Source organism: Ambystoma mexicanum, chromosome 6q (assembly GCF_040938575.1).
Source record: "Ambystoma mexicanum isolate Mex_15411 chromosome 6q, UKY_AmexF1_1, whole genome shotgun sequence".
Lineage (NCBI taxonomy): Eukaryota > Metazoa > Chordata > Amphibia > Caudata > Ambystomatidae > Ambystoma > Ambystoma mexicanum.
Window position 1 is genome coordinate 1,135,739,095 of NC_090937.1, and position 25,745 is coordinate 1,135,764,839.

A 25,745-nucleotide genomic window follows, 5' to 3' on the forward strand; every position below is an offset into this window, starting at 1 on the left:
GTATGATCTATTCTCCAGCATGGGGTCTGGCATGGATTCACATGCTCATGAATATTCCCCGTAATCAGGCTGGGAATCCTCAGTAAAGGTCATCCGTGCCCGTGCCTGTCATCACTGTGTCCGGGTCCGTATCCTCCCTCAGTGGAGGGGAGGGTGGCAAAGGGAGACAAGGCAGTGGAGGATGAACTCTCCTCTGCTTGGCAGGGGGTGTGCCTGATGGCTTGGTGCTGCGGGATCTTCCGGTGCCACGGGATCTTCCGTCGGCGGAAGGGGCATCCTCGTCCGAATTTCTGAGTATAAAGTGTGAAGTGACCACTGGGGGTTAAGGTAGTTGCTGAGGTGGTGGAAGTGGGAGCGACAGAGGCAGCGGTGTAGGGTTCTCCAAATCCTCCATGCCCTGCTCCTCCTTGTCTGTCTCGTCGCTACTCTCGACATCTCCCTCGTCGGGGTCCTTCCCGTAAGACTTGGTCTCGACAAACTTCTTTTCCAAAATGGTCTGGAGAGTAGAAAGCTCCTCCTCAGAGGAGATGTCCGTGCCCTGGAGGACTACCATGCCCCCCCTTCTCTATGACCAGGGAAGACAGTTTCGGGGAGATAATGACCCTTCTCTGTTGTCTTCTCTATGGGCTGAAAAGACAAATCCCTCCTGGAAGGCAGGGAAACTCTCACCTTGGGGGCAGCATCCGCATCCTGCGAACCCGCTACTGCGGCCTTCGCTAGGGACGCCACCACTCCTTCAATGGAAGGCTTCGCCGGGTGAATCTGGGACAGCACGACCTTGGGCGAGCTTGAGGCCTTCATCTTGGGGGGAGGGTGAGTGACCCACTCCCACTTGGCCTTCTCCGACTGGCCCGTCCAGGGCTTCTCCAGAAGCTTACCCAGGTGGTCTGACTTCCTCTTCTTTGCAGAAACTGAACGTTGGCTCGTTGTTGAAGGTGCTGGAGACACTGAGCTCGCCCTGGCTGCCAGGGAGCCCGTCGCAAAGGCCCTACCGGTGCCTGTGGACTTGTGGTGCTTAGCCTTATGTTGGGCCACCGTCGCCAGAGCGCCCTCAAAGGTCTTAGAAGACAACTCAGTTTTCCTCTTGTGGCTGGGGGAGGTATGCTGCTGGGACTCACCCGTAGCAGGAGCCTTGGCCTGGAGCCACTCAGTGAGACACCTTCACAGTGCGGGGGACCATCTCCTTGCAAAACGCTCAGTCTTCCTCCATGTGCGTTTGGTCTGAATGCAGGCAATAGAGGCACAGGGAATGGCCATCGTCCAAGTAGATGTTCTGTAGGCCACATTCTGGGCAAACCCTAAACAGAGGCGTCAAGTCTTCCTTCTCCTCTTCCATGTCCATGCAGAGTAGGCCCCGAAGAATCCTCTGGAATCTTAACTCGACAAAATTCAGCCCTTGAAGGGCGCTGGAAAATCTGAAAATGGGTGCCCGTTAATCGGATGATGGGTCGATGGAGCTGGAGGCTCGATTGACTGAAAATAGAGTAAAACTCTGAAAAATGAGGACACCCACCACTCGAACGTGTGGTAAAAATCTGAAGATGGCTGCCAAGGGCGGGGCTTAGGTAGAGGGCAGTCATTGGCTGGGGGCAGTACAATCCAGAGACCAGTGATTGGTTAGGAGAAAGACAGTTCAGAAGTGAAACTGAAACTGATTTTTTCTTTATTGAGGATTCCCAGCCTGACGACGGGGAATATTCATGAGCATGTGAATCCATGCCAGACCCATGCTGGATAACAACAGTTACAGGTAAATTACTTGTTCCTTATCACCAGATTGTCCACATATAATAATGCTGTGAACTTAGTAGCTTGAAATCTGATGGGACAATGGGCATGCTTCTCGAGTCGGGGAAGTAAATCCGCAACATACAAGTTAAATAGCAGGGCCACCAACAGGCAATCCTGTTTAACACCCTTGTGTTTTGAATAGAGCCTGTTAGCCTTCCATTATTGTCTTAGCAAACACAGGCTGAATTATTTTGCTGTAGCTTTATCAGGATTACGACAAGCCAGAGATGGCATTCAAGTCGGGACAGGATCTCCCAAACGATGTTGCGATTGACCCTGTCAAACGATGAGCAAAAATCAATGAAGGTAATGTATACTGATGGATTACCATGACATTTGGCCCTAGTCATAATGGCGTCTAAGATTATGATATTATAGATGGTTCTGGATCCAAACCGGAACCCTTACTGCAAAGGGTGAAGAATGCTATTAGAGTCAACCCAGCTCTGCAAGTGATGGAGTACAATCGCACAGAATATTTTACTTGTGGTATCTAACAATGATAGGATTCAATAATTACCTGGCAGGGTTCTAATACCGGCTTTAAAAATGGGAAAAGGATAGAGGTGGTCCAAAGATTTAGGTATCATTTTAGCCTGACACACTTTTTTGAATAAAATCATTAATATCAAGGACCAACCCATAGGATCATGCTTAATGACGGCAGATGCCAATCCATTAGGACCATGAGATCTAGAATTATTGAGCTTGCCAATTACATCAATGATAGATTGTCTACTGAATGTCACAGGCCAGGCTCCAGTGGAGCAAGGATGGTTATCTATCATTAAAGGATCATACATGCTATCAGTTGCTATCAGTTATATAGGAAACCCATATTTGTTCACACCATTTGTTCAATGGTTGTGGCAAGTATTGCTCTCTGGCATTTTTTAATACCTTCCATATGGCTCTAGTATTGCCCTTTTTAATAGAATTAATTTCAAATTAAGCCCTGCCACTGAGTATTGATTTTTTCAAAACAGTGTTGCTTACACCAACCTCTTACTTGGTTTTAAGTCATTTACAACTATCGATGTACTCGCTACTTGGTAGCGAGGAGCCCTTCAGATGCCTAAGATCACGATGATATAATCACCTTTTGATCACCACTTCTCTGTCATATGTGGTCATGTGTCTCTTATTCATAGCGATGATAGGACTACCATGAATAGAGGCAACTTCACTGGTCCAACAACTAATAAGTGCCTCAATTGCGTCGCCATCCCAAAAGTGAATGGCTTGATTAAGATGGAGTAAAGACCACTGTAGTCTCTTAGACATTTTCATGATGTTGCCTTGGTTCCATCTTATTCTACAACAATTGTTTGACACTTCAATATTGGTAGAACCATATCTCATTTTATCAGTGGTATTCAGAATGAGCAAGGCTACAACCACAGAATGGTCACTGAAAGGCAGCGGCACTACTTCAAAATTACACATATTACTAAGTGCTGTGGTATTCCCACATATGTAATCAAACATGGCTATGATGCTACCATTAGACCAAGTACATTGGCCAGGGCTAACACTTTTAGTTCTTCCATTGAGATGCCATAAATCCCAATCATGTAGGAAATTACTCCACACACTACCCCTCGCATTGCGATTGTTTTTAACCATGGTGTTGGTTGTGAGAATATTAGAAAATTCAGCTTTAATGGTGGTAATTTCACAGTGGGCATTAAGATCACCACCCAAGATTACCATATCATTACCATGAATAGTTCCCCAATTCGAGAGTATGGAGTCCAACTGATCTTGTATGTGCTCCTTGCACTCATTAGTCGGTGGTTCATATACATTTACAATTAGCACATTAGGAATTAACACTCCATCTTTTCCTTTAATTTCAACTGCTATAATATAATAATTCTCAAGTGTATCAGGTAGTTCACTCGACCAAAACTCGTGGTTAATACCCATACGTTGTCCACCATATCAGTAACCTTTTTCCCCCTTCTTTGCATGATGTTGGTAAATGCAGAGTCCACATTGAAATCCAACATTAACCAAGTTTCTTGTAATAGGAATATAGAATGTTTGATAATATTATCAAGCGATCCTCCCTTACAAAAAAAGTGAGTGTGGCCTGAGTGTTCCATGAAACAATAGAGATGGCTCATGGTTGACTCACTTCCAGTTGGCTCAATCCATTTGTGAGCCATTTCCAGCCTGCTTGATTTTTAACAGAACTTTCAGGTTGTTTTGTTAAGATGTTTTCAGATGTATTTTGACAAGTACTGCACTTTGGCTTTGCTTATCCCTTCATATGTTGTAATTTGTTCAACACTTTTACTGTTGGGAAAGGTTTACCTAGATGCCATTAGAGGATTCAAACTGTCTTCATGTTATGAGCAAGTATGTTCTAACCTTTCTATTTCCTTAACCCTTCCTTCCTGAAACCCAGAGTCTAAAAAGTATATTGGTGTTTAAGATAAATGCAATACTATCTTTGTTATTGAAGTCACTTCAGGGAGCAGGAGAACTGTATTAGCATGTCCAAAGAGTATTCACTAACTTTATTGACTTTGTAAAGTGAATACAAAGTTTACTTGACTATTATAAACAATAGCCTTTTAAAAGAATGCTAAACTAAAACATATGTGTAAATAAATATATGTATATTGTATTGGTTTATTTAAACCTTAATAAAGTGAACAGACAACACAATACAACAATACAACATAAATCCATCCATATCCACAATTCTTCTCAATTGTCCCAAAAGGTCATCAACCTTTAGATACTCATGTTACATCTCTGAATAACAGGGGTCAGGCATGCCTGTAGTTCTCCAAGGAAGTTTATCAGAGCAAACATTAGTTTCCGGTCCACACCTTTGAACAGGCGATACCACCATTCATCAGCACTCATCGTAGGATATTTACAGATTACAGTACCCAATGTCCCAGTGCGCAAGTTATGCAATTTTATGCAAAATACAGTCAAATGCTTCAATCTCTCACTGCTTAACTCGCAAAAACCGGCAGATTGTATCGTCAGTGATTTGAGACCGAACTCCTATGCGCTCTTTAGTTGGAAATAAGTTCAATTTAAACTCCATATATAAGGATCGAGAGTTCCAATTTGGAAACTGTTGTAGATAAGGTTGTAACGTGCCAAATGGTCTTGCTTCAAAGGGTGCTTCACTCATCGATTTAGATCTGGCTCTCATGTTTGGCACCAATCAGATCTCTGCAGATGTCTTTTGGTTAGATGAGGGTTTTCCAACAATGTGGATATGGAAATATCATGAGATTTTAAGACTTCCGTACATTGGTGTTTCCACAAGTCCAACATCGTATTGTTATTAGTTCTTTCAGAGTCTTTTCGAATTTCATACTGTAACGTTGGGTCAGGGATCATGATCTTTCTGAATATGGTTAATGCATTCCAACATATTCTAGCATGGATCGATGTAAGGCCAAGCTAAATAAATATATATTTATAACAGAATTCTTGAGTGTAAGTGTTACTTGGTTACTTGTATTGACTGATTTCATCTGTACAGTTCTACAGCTCACGTTTACCCCTCCTGAGATAGGCCTGGCTGCTCGGTCACATTACCAACTTGTATAGTACAGATCAATATCAAAAGGTGGGTTACCTAATACCAAGCAAGTGTCGACTCACACAGTGTGACTGCACCAATTCTTACCTAACAGGTTTGGGGAAGCGCGTGATAGACCGGTCACTGCCCATAAGTTGAAGTGTTTTGATGAGAAAATGACATCAGGTGCCACATGAGAGGTGAAACAAAAGTAATAAGGAACCCCTGGAGGCTGCATGTGAGAGAGTGAAACTTTTTTGTGAGAGGAAGCAGCAGAGATTCGGGGAGGCAGGTGATACACTAGTAAGTGAGTGAATTACAATTTGGGATAACTTGTCAGCAGCACCCAGATGAGCCGGAGGCAAGGCGAAACATGCTGCTTGTGGTATTTTCACTTCTTTACAAGCATAATTGCATGTGGGTTGTTGAAGGTATCCTCACAATTACATTCCACGCTCCACAAGTCACGCTGTACTAGTAAATGCAACAGTACAAATATAAGTACAAGTAAGCACAGGTACTACGACAATGAACACCCACCAAGCCCAAAAGAGGGGGATGCTCTTTCAGTACCTACAATTAGCTCATCTTCAGAAGGAGTCAAGGTACAGACCTTGTATACCAATGACAAGGAAATACAAACACACAGTATAGTTGAACAGTAGAAGGCGATTGAAAATATTTTATCTCTACTGCCCCATCTACTGATAAGTCAGATAGTGATTGTGATGTCAATGACACGTGAGATGATCAAGACAACTATCATGATCCATTGGAGTTCAGACAGGAAGATGCATTGCTGCTGGAAAGCTGTAACACACAGGACGAGTGTAAGAATGAAACAACTGATGCCGAGGTTACATTATTAGTAGAACCTCACTCCATGTCTGTGTAGAGTCACTTCAAGAAACAACATTCCTCTCACAGACCAGATAGGCTAGAAACACATCACATCATAACGTTGCACCCAGCATACAACCAGTACCATCATACCCATATGAGCCCAGCCGAAGTGTTGTTAGCCCACATAAAAGTTTGAAGTATTACAGGAATTTACACAGAATAAACAGGAATGGAATTTGAGAGGGATGGCAGAGACCAACTTGAGCTGGGTAGAAAATAAAATATCTGATGTGCATCCCTCTCCATATGTTCAGACAAGCAGCAAACCAAAACTGGTCTGCACAATTACCCTTAAAAATGATGAAGCTGTGCTAGGGCATGGTACACCATGCTCTACTCCCCTTACAGCTGTACACCATTGATAAATAGCAGAAGCATGATCTCCATTGCATGATGATAGTTTTGTGGAAGAATTTTAGCGTTGCCAAAAATATCACATGTCGCATGGCAGGCTGCGCCAGTTATATGATAACCTTATTATGATGGTAGTGAATGAACTCTTGCCTTACACTTTTTTTGGAAAACCCTACATTTCGGTGGGTTATGGAAAAAGTTGATCACTGTTGGAAAGTCCCTTGCTTGTGTTTTTTTGTCATGTAACACAGAATTTGAACTGTATGATTAAGTAATGGCTATGGAAGCACATTAACTGCAGCAGTTCATGGGGGAAATTGTACATGTTGACAAATGGTCAGAACATTGGATACATGACCATCAGAGCACACTGGGTGGCATTGCCTTCATTCAATAGACATGCAAAGTCCCAGACTAATGCAAGGGGGTGGTGAATCCAGCAAAGTTCATAGCAGAGCAAATAGAGTAAGGCGACCATGTACATGACTGCACAAAATACACTGAACATTATAATGATATACCCCATGTTAGAGAAAACACCCTCAGAGGGGGGGAATACTCTTTATTGACAGTTCATCGATTATTGACAAGGAGTCAGGGGAAAGAGACACTGGGACTGCAGTAGTAAAACTAAACCGGAGTGATACATTTGAGGTAGTGGCAAGCGCGAGATTGCCCTCACATTTTTCAGGCAAGGCAGCCAAGCTAGTAGAACTTTTTGTAGCCCTTGAAATGCATGAGGGTGTGGAGGTCACAGTGTATTCAGACTCCACCCACGTGATGTGAACAGTACATGAAGGACTGTCACGTTTGAAAAGGTGGGGCTTCCTTCGCGCAGACTGCACACCAGTGCAGCATGAGCCTTTATTGGACAGGCTTATAGCCACACTGCAACTCCTATTGTCCATCACAGTGGTGAAGTGTGCCGCACATCCAAAGGGTGGTTATCTAATTTCCCACTGCAATGAGGCCACTGACACAGAAGCCAAAAAAGCATAGTTTCTCCCCAAAGTATCTTAATTTGACACACCACCTAATAAACACATGAGAGCACATAGCATGGTGATGAGAGATATGTTGAATTCTATACCCATAACCCAAATAATTGAACTACAGGGACGTGCACCACAAGAAGAGCAGGAGCTGTGGAAAAGGAGGGGGTGCTCATTATTCCCTACTAATGCAATGTGGCAGCAGTACAGCACTGGCAAACTGTCCAGGCACCTCACATTATTGAAGGTTGCATTGGATCACCTCCACCAATACAAACATCTTTCACCAGAATCTATCTGGATTTTCACACACTCCATGGTACAGAGAGTGCACTATTAGATCTACAGACACACATGCTCAATATCATGGATGAAAGCAAATCAGGGCTCCTAATACTTTTAGACTTGTCTGCCATGTTTGATTTGTTAGACCATAAATGCCTACTGGACTGCTTACACACTTTTGGCAAATGCTCCAGAGCAGCTACAAACTAGATCACCCTGAACACACAACACAAGAAAGTTTTGCAGCCTTGATTTCCGAGGATTGGTTTTTGCCTAATTTGCCCAGCGTGTTGCTGCATTGATACATGTTGATAGTCGTGTGCCCTTTCTCCCAATGGATCGGAGCTGGTTCATGTAAACACCCCAATGCCACTTGTGTTGCCAAATTTCTTGTAAGAGAGGGTTTCCCAAGATGGGGAGAATGTGTGGTCCTTCGGTTTGATAACGGGCCACACTTTGTGAATTAATTATTTGACCACATCACAATCCTACTGGGTATCAAGGACACATTCCCTTCTGCTTATCACCCACAGGCAAACGGAATTTGTGAGAGGCTCAATGAGAAGATAGTCAAATTAAAAATGACCCTGAACAAAGGTTGACTCCATTGTTTACCCTTAACTTTATTTGCACTATGAAATCAGCCCAGTTCAGACCATCAGCTGACTACCCATAAGCTGGTGACATGATGCCGGATGCACATACTTCTTGCTCTTCCCACTAGAGCACAAACAGAGGCCCATAGTAACACTGTTGTTCTTGGAAATGAAATGCATGAATATTTTTCTGCTATGGCAGCAAGTATTTCCTTTATATCCCGACAGATTCGCAAACAGCAGTTGGGGTCAAAAAGAATGATGGTGACACCCAATAGTCTGCACAAACAAGGGTGGTTCTGGGAGTTTCTCTACTACCGGCCTGCATCCCGGGTTAGAGTCTCAACCAGATTCTTTAGCTCACAATCCTTTCACAGAACAGAGATTTCCATCTACATATCAGTCTTTGTCCTGCCCAGGGGCAGTCCAGCACCGAAATGCATGGCAATTCTCTTCTGAACAAGAGTACCTACAGCAACCCCAGACATGTGTTTCGGCCTGGTTCGGCCTCATCAGTGAGGTGGAGCTGTTCTTCTCTAAGAACAGTGAGCAAGGGTTCCATGTCTAGATTACCCTTGTAACTTAGGGTGAAAACCCAAAGCTACTTAAAATGCAAAAACAAGGGGGGTTCTGGGAGTTTCTCTACTACCGGCCTATATCCCGGGTTACAGTCTCAAGCAGATTGTTTAGCTCACCATCCATTCACAGAAGAGAAATTTCTATCTACATATCAATCTTTGTCCTGCTCAGGGGCAGTCCAGCATTGAAATGCATGTCAATTTTCTTCTGAACAAGAGTACCAACAGCAACCCCACACACGTGTTTCAGCCTGGTTGGGCGTCAGTGAGGTGGAGCTGTGCCTCCCTAAGAACAGTGAGCAACCCAACGGTCTGACCTACAAATTTTGCCTCATACCCCCTTCCCTATAAACTGGTGATCTTATTTATGTAAAAAGAAATACCAGACTCTGACATAAGCTAAGATTTGAGGGCCCCTTTGTGGTGGAGGAGGTAACTCCCACTGCCATCAAGGTACAAGGAAGAAGAGCCTGTCTCCACCTCAGAGATGTTAAATCCTACACATGCGAGACTGACCACCCGTCAACCCCAGACACCAAGACAGAAGAAGAAGGGACGAGGGTCCAGACAAGATCAGAAATGAAGAGCAGACAACTGATAGGGAGAAATCAATAAAACATTGTTTTTTTTCCTTAGAGGCATAATTGACCAGCTGCAGCAAACTTTTCTCCCAAAAAACATACTCACCCACAGAATAAAAAATGTCCTGCACTTTGAAGAAACCAGAAGAATCAAACACATAATCACACCGTGTTACAAGATGTTTCCACTAAGAACACTACTCTATATATTTTTTGCAGTTATAATTGACAGCTTTAAGGTATTCAAAACAAGTAAGGTTCCTCTTATTTCACAATTAGTAGACCCTTAGACTAGGTTTGTTTTCAAACACATTCTTTTAGCAATTATGATGCAATTCTTTCTATAGGTACCCAATGGCAACCAAAACTTCAATGTGGAAGTAGTTAATAAGGAATAAAGAGAATGGATCTTTTTAATTCCGTCAAGTAGCCTTCTTTAATAAAATTGCATCGGCTCACTCCAAGATCTCTGACTCCTTGAAGCACCACACAAATCCTCAGCCTTTGACTACTCAAAGTGCAGTCACACAGAACTCTAACTTCTCCTTCTTACATGTATTGGAAGAATGTTTGATAAAGACCCTTATATGTATGCGTCCTACATCCTGTTGATGCGTGATTCTTCCACATAAATTCATTGCACAAAATCTAAACATCTTTGTCCCCTTTTTAGAATGCTTTGTGAATTGTTTCTTTAGTTACGGCAATGTCCCTGACAGCCTCAACCATGTTGTGGTTACCCCCTTCCAAAAAAACTGACCTCAATCCAAATGATCCAAGTAATTTTCAGCCCATCACCAACACACTATTCTTACTGAAAATCATTGACAAAATCGCTATGTTAAAGTACCAACAACATCTGGAAAATACAAATATCTTCCACTGTAATCAATCTGGTTTTCACATGCTCCATGGCACAGAGAGTGCAATATTAGATCTACGGACAAACATGCTCAATATCCTGGATGAAAGCAAATCAGGGCTCCTAATACTTTTAGACTTGTCTGCCGTGTTTGATTCGTTAGACCATAAATGCCTACTGGACTGCTTAAACACTTTTGGAAAATGCTCCAGAGCAGCTACAAACTGGATACTAAGGAACAGGAATTCTCAATTGTGTTTGGGTGCTGCACCCTCACTCTCTGAGCAAATACATGACGGTGTCCCACATGGAGCTTGTTTTATACAACATTGTTTAGTCTGTATATTAAGCCTCTCTGTGATCTCCTCTCCACCCTAGACATCCTTTTTACCAATTACGCGGATGACACCTAGCTCCTCAAGGAGCTGAGTGGAAACTACAAGTCCGACTCAGCCAGGCTTGATTATATCTATAGCCTAGTGATGTGATGGATGTCTCAAAACTGGATGTGCTTAAACCCTGTCAAGATGGAACAAATTATTTTTGGCTCAAACCAAGCCAGAGCAAACTGAGCACAGAATATTCCCACATGAGTTTTTAAAACAATCACATCCAAATAAAGGCATAAGTAAAAATGCTGGGTGTACACATGAATGACTAGTTAGTTCTAATGCACATGTTGATTTGATGACATGGTTGGTAGTAAACAAGTATCACCTCAGAGTGTTGAGACATGCCAAACCACTCCTAGATCCTCCAAAGAATCGGCAAACACTGACCAGAGCAATCATTATGCCCTGCCTAGATTACTGCAATGCTCTATTGGTTGGTGCAAGTAACTGCAGCATAAGGAGATTGCAAGTATTACACAATGAAGCGGTGTGCATCATTTATGACATTCCCAAGAGAGAACATGTTTTACACACCAGAAAGAAACTTCACTGGCTGTCTGTGTTGGAAAGAACACACTTCAAGGTGCTCACTTTGACCCACAGAGGTATGCATTGTAACGTCCTTGTGTACCTAAACAAACACATGAAACCATATGTACCACCTAGGCAACTTCGCTCAAGCTCATGCGGTCTGTTGACTGTTCCTAGGTCCAAAAAGTTCAGGGACCTTGGAAAAACCTTTCCTGTCCTTGCTGCCTCAGCCTGGAATACCCTGCTCCCAGCACTGTGGCTGGAAACAAGTTATCTGGTGTTCTGGAAGCTCTTAAAAACACACTTCTCTGACTGATTATTCACCTGACTATCAGCTGACTGGCTACCATCCCTCCTGGAACATATGTTCTGTCCTATCCCACGAGTCCAATGTGTATATGTAGCACCCTGACACCTGTGGGCTTTAGCGTTTTATAATATAAATAAATAAATAAATAAATAATAGGCTTTTGACACACAGACCACCTAATGGCTGTGTCCCCTTACAACAGATGGACACATTTTCAGTAAAGATTGTAGCTGCCTTTTGTACCTTTGGCTGTCTCTACCTTTCTATCGTTCTGGCACTACAAGAAGTGATTTTATATAATATACCCAAGCAAATATATACTAACATGATTCCCATAGTTAGGTTGGATGAAGCAACAACGCAATACTTCTCTGTTGCTACTGAACAGATTAAAAGATTAAGATGAGATACCGGCACTAATTTCCAGCACGTAAATACTAACATTTCTAGATCTGTTCAAATAAGAATTAATATGTGGTATCAGCACATGACCTAGGTAGGGGGAGGGACATCTGATGAGAGCTGCTATGTGTTTTCTCTCATGTCCTATGCCATAGGCCCTTTCAGGGTCTTTATAGCCCCATAAATACCTGATGAAAAAGCACATTGCCTGACCCAGCAAGAAGATAATTATGCAATTGGTATTAAATCCATGACAAAGAATGAGACAACAAACTAGATAATAAGAAATGAACAACCTGAGGCACCCGGAGCAGGAGGAAGATTTAAAGAAAATAAAATGGTGCAATGCAATGATTAAAATGGGAAAGAAATACCTGGATGATTTGGAGCGGGGGCAACTACAAATAAAAGGAACAGTGCTCACACTTAAGGGGTGGACCGACAGGCTTTTAGTATGTAAAGCATTAGCACTACTGGAACATTGGGAAGAGGTTGTGGTAAAAGCAGATACAGTGTGCACTTCCCACTGGCCCAACATTGCAAAATTACTCACATGGGTCGATGATGAGGGGGGACCCCTGCAGATAGTGCTCCTAATAAATGATACTCTGTGCTTCTGAAATAATTGCACGCTAAACTTTGGGAAGAACAAAGGGTGTAAATGAGTTTTTGACGTGCCAGGAATAAAAGTGGTAGACCCAAAGTGTACATGAAACTACCCCGCAATTGAGGAGGGCTCTGCTCCCTAGTGTTAATGAACGTGCTATCTCTGTTAGTTCCTCAATGTGATTTAAAGACCACAAACCTTCTCAGAATGGATGCACACCTAAGCAGGAACAGCTCCCTTATGCTTTAAAATGAAAAAATAGAACTATTTCTCAGCAAAATCCATAGAGGCATATGACGATATACCAGATGAGCACAAGTTGTTTAGCAAGTCATCAGTGATTTTCACTGCTAACTTTCTTTCTGTAATGCAAACTGCTGCAAATGCAAAATGGCTGCAGATAACGAGGTGGAAATTGTTTCAATTAACACTGCAGGACTTTAATGCCATCAAGGAAGAGTTAAGGGTCATAAGATTAATGACCCTTCAAAACAGGTATGTCATGAACCTGATAACGGCCATTGAAGGTGGTGTGTGCACAAATATCAGCTCATCTTCCTGCACGTAAAAACCTGTTTATGATATGGAAAATGTTCTCTTACATAGGCAATAACGTTACTGATCAACTTGCAACGAAAAAGGATAGAAGAAGCGGAAGACATCCTGAATGAGGATTGGCTCCTATACATGCTCTCCTGGGTCCCCTCCTGGCTAGCAAATGCATTCAAGGTACTAGTGGCATTTTTGGTATTGAAATTAGTGAGTTTCTGCATCTTGAAAATAGCCATAAGTCAATGCAAGAAGACGGGCAAAAAGGCGATAGGGATGAAGATAGTGCACAAATTCAAAGTCCTATGGTCCCTCCAAGATCAAAACTTTGTTATCAGAGATACCCCCGTAATTATGTGGGGCGATGGGTGTTCTGCAAATCTGACGGGGAGTGCAGCTATATGACCTGGAGCATAAATCAACACATAAAGCATTTGAGCAACTTGAGGGGGGTTGACAAAGATATGGACACATAAGATACTGTATTGGAGAGAAGGTCCTCCCACAGAAATAGTCGAAGACTCAACCAGAGGGGGGAATGTCAGATGAATGCGTCATCCATGGTGTCAGCCCCTCCCATAACTTCATATCGAAGAAATGAGAGAAGCGTATCTGTCCTGACAACTACCCCATCCACTGCCATATCGCAGACACAAAAAGCGTTATTCACTAAGAAGACCCTGGGCCTCATTACACGGATGGCGTTAGGGATTTACCGGTACTGGTAAAATACCGGTACCGGTAAATCCCTACCGCCTTACTACGAGGTCCCTTAGCGGGTTGGGGGATTTAACGCCTGCTTTTTGCAGGTGTTAAAATCCAACCCGCTAAGGGACCTCGGAGCTAATTACGGCACCGCAAAATTGCCCCTATGGGGCAGAAATGGGAATGGGGATGGGCAATGGCGGAAGGGGGATTTACCGCCCCTCCAACCTTGGAATGAGGCGGTAAATCCCCTTTCCGCCAAGGCGGTGCCGGTGATAGCGCCATGGCTCACCGCCTTCCGTGTATTCCCCTATCAGCCTTACCCCGGAATGATTGAAGAAGAGGTGGACCTGCAAGATCTGGCATCAATGAACATGCTGTAGCTGGAGGATAATGAGAGCAAGTGACGTCGTCCCACTTCTGACACACGTAGATGCATGAGACTCGAAGAAGATATGCATTCATCACGAAACTACATGAACATTAGGTCAATCTGTATTTATACATGAAGAACATCCACTGCACACTATAGACTTTAATGTATCCCCTGTAACATAAGATGCATAAAGAACACATATAATGCTTGCCTAATGTACTTTAATGTATCCCCTGTAACATAGGATGCATAAAGAACACATATAATGCTTGCCTAATGCACTAGAGCAATAGTGAAAAGCAGACAAATTGGATAACATGAACAGCAAAGCAATGCCTAAACGAATGTGAGAGCTTGAAGGACCATCGAAGCTGCAGGGAAAGCTAACCCACTGAATTAGCTAAAAGACACAGATATGGACAAACTGAACAGTAGCTGCTCAGCATGCCAAGGTTATTGAAGAAAATTGAGGTTTTTGGACTAGTACCAAACAACGCACAAGATAAACTGTTCCCAAGTGTAAGACATATTTCTCTTAGATTAAATAAAGAAACAGACAACCTTCGAGGACCAGGTGCTCATTAATGGAGATTTATACTGAGAAAAGAATAGCTCAAACAAGTCTCCAGCGAACAGAGAGGGTAACGTCACCCATGGAAAAATAGGTTAACATCCTGGTAAAAGCCGAGTATAATAATTCAAAATGTGGTCTCCTCACACATGACTTAAAGTTGGATTACAAGGGCTATTCATTAACTCTAGAAATAGAGACAAGAGCTTCACTCCCTCCAAATTCCCAGAATAAGAGATATGACATAGAGCCCAGTTCAAAGCGGAAGCTCTGGCTTGTGTCCTAGGAAATAAGGGAGGGTGGCTTATAATTGGGAAAGGTGGTACCTGGATGTTGATCCCCTTACTGTGTTGCTCATGTGCTGATGACCTGCCAAGTAATCAAGCAAGTTTGGTGTAGCCAAAGGCAACCAATCATTGTTCTCAAATTGTGTTGTTTTGCAACATTTGCATTAACCAATCAAGGAACATAGAGATTGCATGTTTTCAGCATTATCAATTCAGAGGTGGTCCAAGGAGTAGCCATTAGATAGAGTAAAACCATTCAGAATGCTGACCCCTATAGATTATATACGTGATAGATACAACTGACCCAATCCCACCTTCCAGTAGGTTTTACTAACCCAGATAACGTAGTGTCAGAAGTGATGTGTATTTGCCTTTTAAACTGTTGTTTTGCATTATGAAGTTAGAAAGCTTTGAAACGTGTGTGTTTTACTGCTTACCCTGCTTTTACAATTGCTAAATTAAAACAGGCCTTGGTAATTTACTCTGACTCTTCCGTTTTTGGGCCCAGGATTTCCCAGCCTACATGGGCTATGACGGGCTGGGATTTTGGGCCCTCCATTACAAAACCACAGACAAAGCCTTGCACTGATGTATGTTGATCAAGTGATGTTTACAAAGCTGAACAGACGTACAAAAAGGTAGCAGGTGCCTCTCTAGAAAAAACATGGCATGATAAACTGTTCTGTGGTTTTTTTCCACTTTGAGAGTCCGCAGCCATCACTTTTTGCTCACTATACGTTTCACAAAGGAGGAATATCCATTTGCATATCAGACATTGGGCCTCATTACGACCCTGGGGGAAGACCATGGTGCTATAAGCACCATGGTCCATGCTGGTAAATTACCGACTCCGCCATGGAGAAAGGGGGAATTAACACCCCATTACAAGGTTGGCGGGCCGGTAATTCCCCCTTCCTCCATGGCCCTTCCCCATTCCCATTTTTGCCCCATAAGGCTCAATGGGAATGGGGAAGGTGCTAATTACGGTGCCGCAAATTGCGGCACCGTAATTAGCACCAAGGTCCCTTTGCGGGTCCCTACTTTAACGGCTGGTCTACACCAGCCGTTAAGGTCAGGTCCCGCAAAGGGACCTCATAATTAGGTGCTAATAGGTTAACGGTGCCGCAGCCTTTTACGGCGCTGTTAACCCATTAGCGCCTGGGTCGTAATGAGGCCCATTGTCCTACCCACAAGGGCAGTCCAGCACCGAAATGCCTGGCAAACCTCTTTTGAACAAGAGTGCCAACAGCAACCCCCAGACACATTTTTCAGCCTAGTTGGGCCTCATCAGTGAGGTGGAGCCGTGCCTCTCTGAACAGACACTTCTGCAGGAGACAATAGAATAACATATACTACCCCTATGAAATACATCGGCCCTCATTACAAGTCAGGCTTTAACGGGTTAATGGCGCCGTAAAGAGCGTCGGCGCCGATAAACCCTTAACGCCTGATTTACACTTTAACGCCTGCAACCTTGGTGCTAATTACGGCACCGTGCCCTACGGGGCAAAAATGGGAATGGGGAAGGGCAAATGGTGAAGGGGGAATTACCTCCCCACTCACCTTGGAATGGGGCGGTACTTCCACCATCCACCATGGCGGAATCCGGCATGGACCATGGTGCTAATAGCACCATGGTCCACCGCCTGACTTGTAATGAGGGCCATCATCTCAGATGGTGATGATGATTTATTATCCTGTACACATCATATACTAACAAGTGGAATAGAGTTTTTCGTTGCTGCATATCATTGGGAAACAGATAACTGTAGCAGTGCGTGAGGGACAAATGCCATTGTCTATGGAATTGATTGATTTTGAATCATAGTACTGTTTCAAGCTCACGCACATCCCTTGTCAAATATTCTTTGGCTTTCCCACAGGCTGCAGCCACTCATGTCTTCCCTCTGCACAACAGCTTACTGGAGGTAAGGGTGGTGGAGTGCCATGCAGCTGTTTATGTTGGCTGCCACACTGTGGAGTCCAACTCCCCCGGGCTACTAGATCGCAATGAATCCCTGCATGACTCTTTATGAAGTCCAGGGGGGACTGCCAGTAGTGCACCAACCACCCCATTCACTTGTCAAGGCATCACCAGCAATAGGGCCCTTTTGCTGTGCACAGTTGGCAATGTCACTGGCCCTGAATAGGCAGGGCTGATGGGTGCATGGGGTTTGACACAGTATTCATAATCATGCTGGCCTCTGCCTACACCTCATCACCACTGGAGGAAGCACTGGATTCAGCAGCATTGCTATCAGCTCAGTTTGGGCAGGGCACCCCTTTACCTGGGAATTTCTCTTGTGCAATCTGTGAGCATGGTACCTCATGACTGTGTTCTTCAGGGGGCACTTTCCTTTGTGCCGTAGCTTCACCATGCATCCTTTCACCATGCAGAAAAAACATTATCTTCTCCCCTGTTGGACTTACAAAATAGTCCCACAGCAAGTTCAATGTGAGCTGTCTAGGTTCACAGAGGTTAATGGCCCCTGGGGGGTCAACCTGTGCTGGGCTTCTGTCCTCTTCAATGGTAGGTAGTTGAAGAGAATCCCACTCTAACATATCTTCATCACCATCAGGTAGGTTCCCCACCTGATGTGGCACGTCCACTGGCTTGTCGTACCGCTGAGCCTCATCCTGATGAACCTCCCCCTCATCCTTAGCACCTTTGCAATGCTGATTGGAGAATACTTCCTCCCCAATACCCTGAACCCAGACAGGGGATTTTGTATAGTGTTCCTAAAGGGTACGTGCCATTGCTGCACCCTTCTCCCACAAAAGGAAACATGCCAACTTGCACATCCACTGACCCTGCCTTTGTGGGGGCAACTACTGGAGGGCCTGCTACCCCGGTCTGCTTGTGGGCATCAACAAGAATCCCTTCTTCTGAGGGGTTGTCCACAAGAAGCCCTGTAATCCCTGCCTCAAAACCTGTTCTACTAGTTGGACCTCATCCAATGACCTACCTTCTTTCCTAGTACTTCTTGTGAGGCCTCCCCCAATGACTCAGGGTCCTCAACTAGAGCTGATGATTGAGGGTGGTTAATGACCAAGGCCTAAAAACCAATGTTAATGTCAGAACAAGGACCCGTCCTCATCTATAAAAGGGGAATCCTCCTACCCCTCTCTTCACAACTATTTTGTCTCCCAAAGTAGCAAGCACACCATGAAAAATGCACCAATGTGCAATCTGTGAGTAATGAAACACATTGGAGAGCCCAAAGGTCTGAATCAAATGTTGAGAAAAAAGATGAACAAATCAGAGAGCAAGTCAAGAACAGTAAAACTATCAAACAAGTCAAGCAAATTAAACCTACTAGTATATGACTATGATAAGCAATGCTACATGACAAACCAACAGAAGCAACACAGCGGGAAGTAGGGAGACAACTTAACAACAAACAGGCAGGTTGAAACTGGCAAAGGATATCGTTTTGTGTTTTGTGTCTTTTTTGGTGACAATATTTAGGAACAGGAAACTATGTTTGACTTTTTTTAAATTTTACAAAGGGAAACATAAAGAAAAAGGCACAAGTTCAAAGGGCAAAGCTGTTTTTTGTATGGTAAACTCGCACTGCAGTAATAACACAATGAACAATCTCTCAAACAAAGGGGCTCACACAGTTTGATCAAAACATAGTGTAGACCAACAAACTAGACATAAAGCAAAACCCATCAAAACTCTACTAAACCATGCTCAAATGATTAAATAATTCTCCAAACACCCACCCAGTGTGAGTTTACCCTGTGTATGCCTTCCCTCACACCCGAGCAAATAAAAAAAAGCAGCAGGTGTGCTGGACCTTATGGAGAGGATTTAACTTCCTTAAAGAGTATCTAGGGCTCTGATTGGTTGAACAAACAAGATTAATTTGTCCAAGAGGGTTCTCATTGGCTGAAGGAACTAGACAAATCAAGGCAAAATGTTACCTGAGATTCGAGACTACTTATTGAATGACAAATCACCTGGCACATCTAAAATATTGATCACTGACCTTCACAATTTGGCGGGTCACTTTTGGGAGAGTTTTATCAATCCTAGCGAAGAGATCACAACAGTGTATTTTTGTATTTATTTATTTACTGGGCCTACTTATCCATAGTTTGGCAGTGTTTCGACCCAACATAGTAACGCCCCCTGTTAGTGTGAAGTATCAGGTTGATCCAAAATTGTGATGATCTGTATTCTATACTATTTATGCCAACTTGTAAAGTGACTGCTACATGTTCATTAATATGCCATTAAAAATGTGAAAAATTCTCTGTCAAATCACAAAGAAATTATATCTGTCTGGTGCTTGCTTTGCAGCTGCAAAACTACAATTAATTTAATGTGATATACTTGTATATCATCCAAATTCTGAAACACAGTGAAATATATGAATTAAATCAAAGGGGCACACAATTTGAGTGACTGACACTGTAAAACGTAAGAAAAAATCTTTGAAGAAGGTTATTAGTACTAGCAAAGGTAAAAGGCAGGCAAAGTACAATACATCAAGGCAGAAAAGGCATTGAATAACTAATTCAGATTTCTCGTGAAGCAATACTGGAAGCGAACAAGAACAGATTTAATTATTTACCGGCTCTGCACACTGGCTCTGAATGCTGATTAAAGGAAAAGCACATTCTGCTTATTTGAGAAGTAAACTGTAATAGAGATACCATGTTTGCTTCAGATAAATAGAAATTAAACTATAAAGTGCTCTTCAAACAGGCGCTTTCTGGAACGATGCTATTCACAATGATGTTTCATGACACAAATTTCAATGAATACAGATGTATAGGTGAAACATATATCAGTAGTGAATGTGTCATCCTAGGTTCATCAGATATGAATGATTTGTATTTTGTATTTTTAATTGTGATTTATGTAGCACTTTACGCCAAAGCGCTGAAAAAGACACACTTGCAATAGAATCAAATGGAAAATCACAGGCTATACAGATTTCCTGGGTAATGAGAAGCCGCACTTTTGCCATGCACCATGAACAGTCATGCTCACTTCAGTCACTGTGTACCTCATTACCAGTTTTGCAGTCAATCCGCTGAACTGCTACCAAACTCGTTTACCATTACTACAACTCAGTGCGTGGTTTTACCATGGGATTACAAGTGATGGAGGGCCAGTGTAAATCCCAATGTTTGGAGTCCAATTTTAGGAGAATTACTGCTATCAGTGATTCCGTTGTGGTCATTGCACCGATTTGTTTACTTTAAAGTGGATGATTTACCACCAGCATGATGCTGCACATGTGGTCAACTGCCAAATTGCAGACTGCATCTAAAATGTGTGATCCTGAGATTATTTACACTCATAGGGTTTACCTGTCAACATTTTCCATCCCTAGTATTTCAAAATTGCCATCCCATAAAGGTGATTTAATTCTCAGTGAGCTCTCTTAAAAAAACGCCACTCATGGTTTAATTAGCTAGAGTGTTGCTTCAAATATAATAGTCACCATTCATAGATTGCACACTGCAGTTTTTTTTTTTGGGCACAATCATGGAACCACTCACTAATAAATGATTTAATGTGAGTCAATGTTCGGGTATTTGTACTATCCGAGTAATTTATAATCTGTAGTCTCTATATATGTTTTCGTTTGTGTACATTGGTCATTGCTTCCAATCTATCCTCCTCCTCCATGCTTCAGCAGTTGTATATTCTGTGAGACTGCTAATGTTGGTGCTCTACATATGCTTGGTTATGTGTACCTTTGCCATCACGCTACTGGTCTGTGTCCTTCATGCACAATATACTATTCTACTAATCATACTGCCTGAGGCTGATATTAGTAACATGTATCTTGTGTTTATGCTAGAATACACATATATTATTAAAAAAAGTAATGTTGCCCACGAATAACATGCGTTTATTATTTTCATTCCAGTATGGAAAAAGGCGGTATTGTAATCACTGCCAGGACAGCACTTTAAGCTATGGGTTGTGATTGTGAAAAACGGGTGGGTGTGACCAGACAGTGTTTGGGTCCGATTAATATTTTGTTTGGGGGGTCCCCAATATGTCTATTGCTCAAAAAATCCTGCCCTTGCAGGTTGTGATTTTGGTAGGAGGAGAAAAGACCCATGGGGACCCTGATAAAACCTGCTCACCCAGCCAATGTGTGACCCTATCAACAACTGGAGCTGCCTAGTGAATAGGGATACTGAGGACAGCACACAGTGAAAATTGGCCCTTGTCAGCGATATGCAGAAGGGCTGGCAGGTGGTATTTTGAGCCAGGCCATCATGGAGGTACATTTCTGAATAGAGCACTGCACTGTGGTGGCCCACCAAGGCTGATAGAGCACCAAGGCCTCTGATTCATATGTGCCTGTCTTGCTGCTAGGCAGCCTGGTGAGTTTGTTGTGCATTGTGCAGTTTCTCCATCCTCTTCGCTCCCTTCCATCTCTATGCTCTCACACTCCATGGTGCTCTCAATCGCCCCATCTACTCTAACTGCTACTCTATCACCTATCCATTCTTTATTTCGAAGTTTGGATGTAAAAAGTTCAAGAAAGTTAGGATGGGGCGTGGCATGCACCAAGCAGAATGGGGGACTAACCGTTTTGCTCCCACTCACTGACGAATACAAAATCTTACTGGAGCATTTTTCTGCATGAAATATGAGCCTCAGTGGATCTGGTCGATAGCGGAGAGGATCAGCAGCAGTACGGTTTGTTTTCTATCTGATGTTGCCATCTCAGAGACCTGAGCGTGGTTATCTATTGTGGAGCAGTGCACCGTGGTGAGTTTTGCTGCGTAGCTTATGAACTGGGTGGGGTGGCGTAGTACATCAAAGCAGTTGTATTTATGCGAGTCCGATTTTTCAGAGCATGCTGAAAAGCAGTACACCATCTATAGGCAGTAAAGAGGCACTTTTTGTGTTGTTGTTGGTGAATTTATTGGGAGTTTTTGTGCCACACTTCTGTTGTGTAGTAGTTACTGTGACTGGACATTCTTAAGCAGGTTATCAATTTAAGGTGACTAAGATAATAGTGAAATTAACTGTAATTATAAAAGTATTCTTGGAGAGTTAATAACTGTCTGGCAGTGAGTGTAGTAGAGGCGTTACCTTGATGGGTCCCCAAAGATGACTTCCCTCCTGCTTATCAAGCTCTGCTTGATGCTAACATGGAAACCTTGTTAATGGAACTCAGAGCCCTTTAAAACGTTAATGGAAGTAAATAATAACAAGATTCAACAGCTTGATGAAAAATTGTCTAACTTTGGAACCAGTATAGGGAGGTGGAAAGAAGGATAGGAGTGGGAGAAGATGTATTACACTGCATTGGGTTTTTGTAAAAACCTGTCTTGGCTCTTCAAAAGAAAAATGAATATTTAGAAAATAGAAACTGTAGAAATAATCTACATAGATATTTACAGGGTAATTCATAGAATTTCGCAGAAAAGTGTCGCAAGCGGCTGGCGCAGAGTGTCCGCGTGCGATTCTGTGCGCCAGGCACGTGCGCTAAAACCGATTTCCGCGCACAGCGTATTCATGGATTTCATGCTCCCAAACCAGCCGTGGCGCAGAGTATCGCAGCGAGCCTGCAGCAGCGCCAGTAACGCCCCCAAGAACGCCCTCGCGCAAGGAAAAGCCATCAACATCGCTAAATCATCGCAAAGGGCTGCGCTAACCCTGGACCAGTTTACAGGGCTGCCAAACAAGGAACGCAAAGCGGGCAACCTTCATATCAGGAGTACGCGGGAAGTTTTATACGCGATTAGCCAGGGTACGTGTATTACAGGGGTACGCGGGAAGTTCAACACGCGATTGTCCAGGGAACGTGTATTACAGGGGTACGCGTGAAGTCTTACATGCGATTAGCCAGGGTACGTGAATTACAGGGGTGCGTGGGAATTATCACACGCCATTTTGCTGGGTACGTGTATTACAGGGGTGCGTGGGAATTATCACACGCGATTAGGCTGGGTGGGTCCTCACAGGTGTTCCCTGTACACCCTCCACGGCCCCTGCAGGCAGCCCACAAAACAGGGGACTACCCTGCACACCTGCTCATGTCCCCCTGCACCCCCACCCCCCAGCCACCAGGGGCACCCACCACCAGGCCCCCACCCATGTCTCCTACCACCCCCACCCCCCAGCAGTGCAGGGGCAGCCTCCACCAGGCCCCCACCCATGTCTCCCACCACCCCCACCCCCCAGCCACCAGGGGCACCCTCCACCAGGCCCCCACCCATGTCACCCACCACCCCCACCCCCCAGCCACCAGGGGCAGCCTCCACCAGGCCCCCACTCATGCCCAACTCATGTCTCCCACCACCCCCACCCCCCAGCCACCAGGGGCAGCCTCCACCAGGCCCCCACTCATGTCTCCCACCACCCCCACCCCCCAGCAGTGCAGGGGCAGCCTCCACCAGGCCCCCACCTATGTCTCCCACCACCCCCATCCCCCAGCCACCAGGGGCACCCTCCACCAGGCCCCCACCCATGTCTCCTACCACCACCACCCCCCAGCGCTGTGGGGCACCTGCCAGCAGGCCCCCACCCATGTCCAACCCATGTCTCCCACCACCCCCACCCCCCAGCAGTGCAGGGGCAGCCTCCACCAGGCCCCCACCCATGTCTCCCACCACCCCCACCCCCCAGCCACCAGGGGCACCCTCCACCAGGCCCCCACCCATGTCCAACCCATGTCTCCCACCACCCCCACCCACCAGCCACCAGGGGCACCCACCACCAGGCCCCCACCCATGTCTCCCACCACCCCCACCCCCCAGCCACCAGGGGCACCCTCCACCAGGCCCCCACCCATGTCTCCTACCACCACCACCCCCCAGCGCTGTGGGGCACCTGCCAGCAGGCCCCCACCCATGTCCAACCCATGTCTCCCACCACCCCCACCCCCCAGCAGTGCAGGGGCAGCCTCCACCAGGCCCCCACCAATGTCTCCCACCACCCCCACCCCCCAGCCACCAGGGGCACCCTCCACCAGGCCCCCACCCATGTCTCCAACCACCCCCACCCCCCAGCCACCAGGGGCACCCTCCACCAGGCCCCCACCCATGTCACCCCCCACCCCCACCCCCCAGCACTGTGGGGCACCTGCCAGCAGGCCCCCACCCATGTCACCCACCACCCCCACCCCCCAGCCACCAGGGGCACCCTCCACCAGGCCCCCACTCATGCCCAACTTATGTCTCCCACCACCCCCACCCCCCAGCAGTGCAGGGGCAGCCTCCACCAGGCCCCCACTCATGTCTCCCACCACCCCCACCCCCCAGCCACCAGGGGCAGCCTCCACCAGGCCCCCACTCATGTCTCCCACCACCCCCACCCCCCAGCCACCAGGGGCATCCTCCACCAGGCCCCCACCCATGTCTCCTACCACCCCCACCCCCCAGCACTGTGGGGCACCTGCCAGCAGGCCCCCACCCATGTCCAACCCATGTCTCCCTCCACCCCCACCCCCCAGCAGTGCAGGGGCATCCTCCACCAGGCCCCCACCCATGTCTCCCACCACCCCCACCCCCCAGCAGTGCAGGGGCAGCCTCCACCAGGTCCCCACTCATGTCTCCCACCACCCCCACCCCCCAGCCACCAGGGGCAGCCTCCACCAGGCCCCCACTCATGTCTCCCACCACCCCCACCCCCCAGCCACCAGGGGCACCCACCACCAGGCCCCCACCCATGTCTCCTACCACCCCCACCCCCCAGCGCTGTGGGGCACCTGCCAGCAGGCCCCCACCCATGTCCAACCCATGTCCCCCACCACCCCCACCCCCCAGCAGTGCAGGGGCAGCCTCCACCAGGCCCCCACTCATGTCTCCCACCACCCCCACCCCCCAGCACTGTGGGGCACCTGCCAGCAGGCCCCCACCCATGCCCAACCCATGTCTCCCACCACCCCCACCCCCCAGCACTGTGGGGTACCTGCCAGCAGGCCCCCACCCATGTCTCCCACCACCCCCACCCCCCAGCCACCCGGGGCACCCTCCACCAGCCCCCCACTCATGCCCAACTTATGTCTCCCAACACCCCCACCCCCCAGCAGTGCAGGGGCAGCCTCCACCAGGCCCCCACTCATGTCTCCCACCACCCCCACGCCCCAGCCACCAGGGGCACCCTCCACCAGGCCCCCACTCATGCCCGACTCATGTCTCCCACCACCCCCACCCCCCAGCCACCAGGGGCATCCTCCACCAGGCCCCCACCCATGTCTCCTACCACCCCCACCCCCCAGCACTGTGGGGCACCTGCCAGCAGGCCCCCACCCATGTCCAACCCATGTCTCCCACCACCCCCACCCCCCAGCCACCAGGGGCACCCTCCACCAGGCCCCCACCCATGTCTCCCACCACACCCACCCCCAGCCACCAGGGGCACCCTCCACCAGGCCCCCACCCATGTCACCCACCACCCCCACCCCCCAGCACTGTGGGGCACCTGCCAGCAGGCCCCCACCCATGTCACCCACCACCCCCACCCCCCAGCCACCAGGGGCACCCTCCACCAGGCCCCCACTCATGCCCAACTTATGTCTCCCACC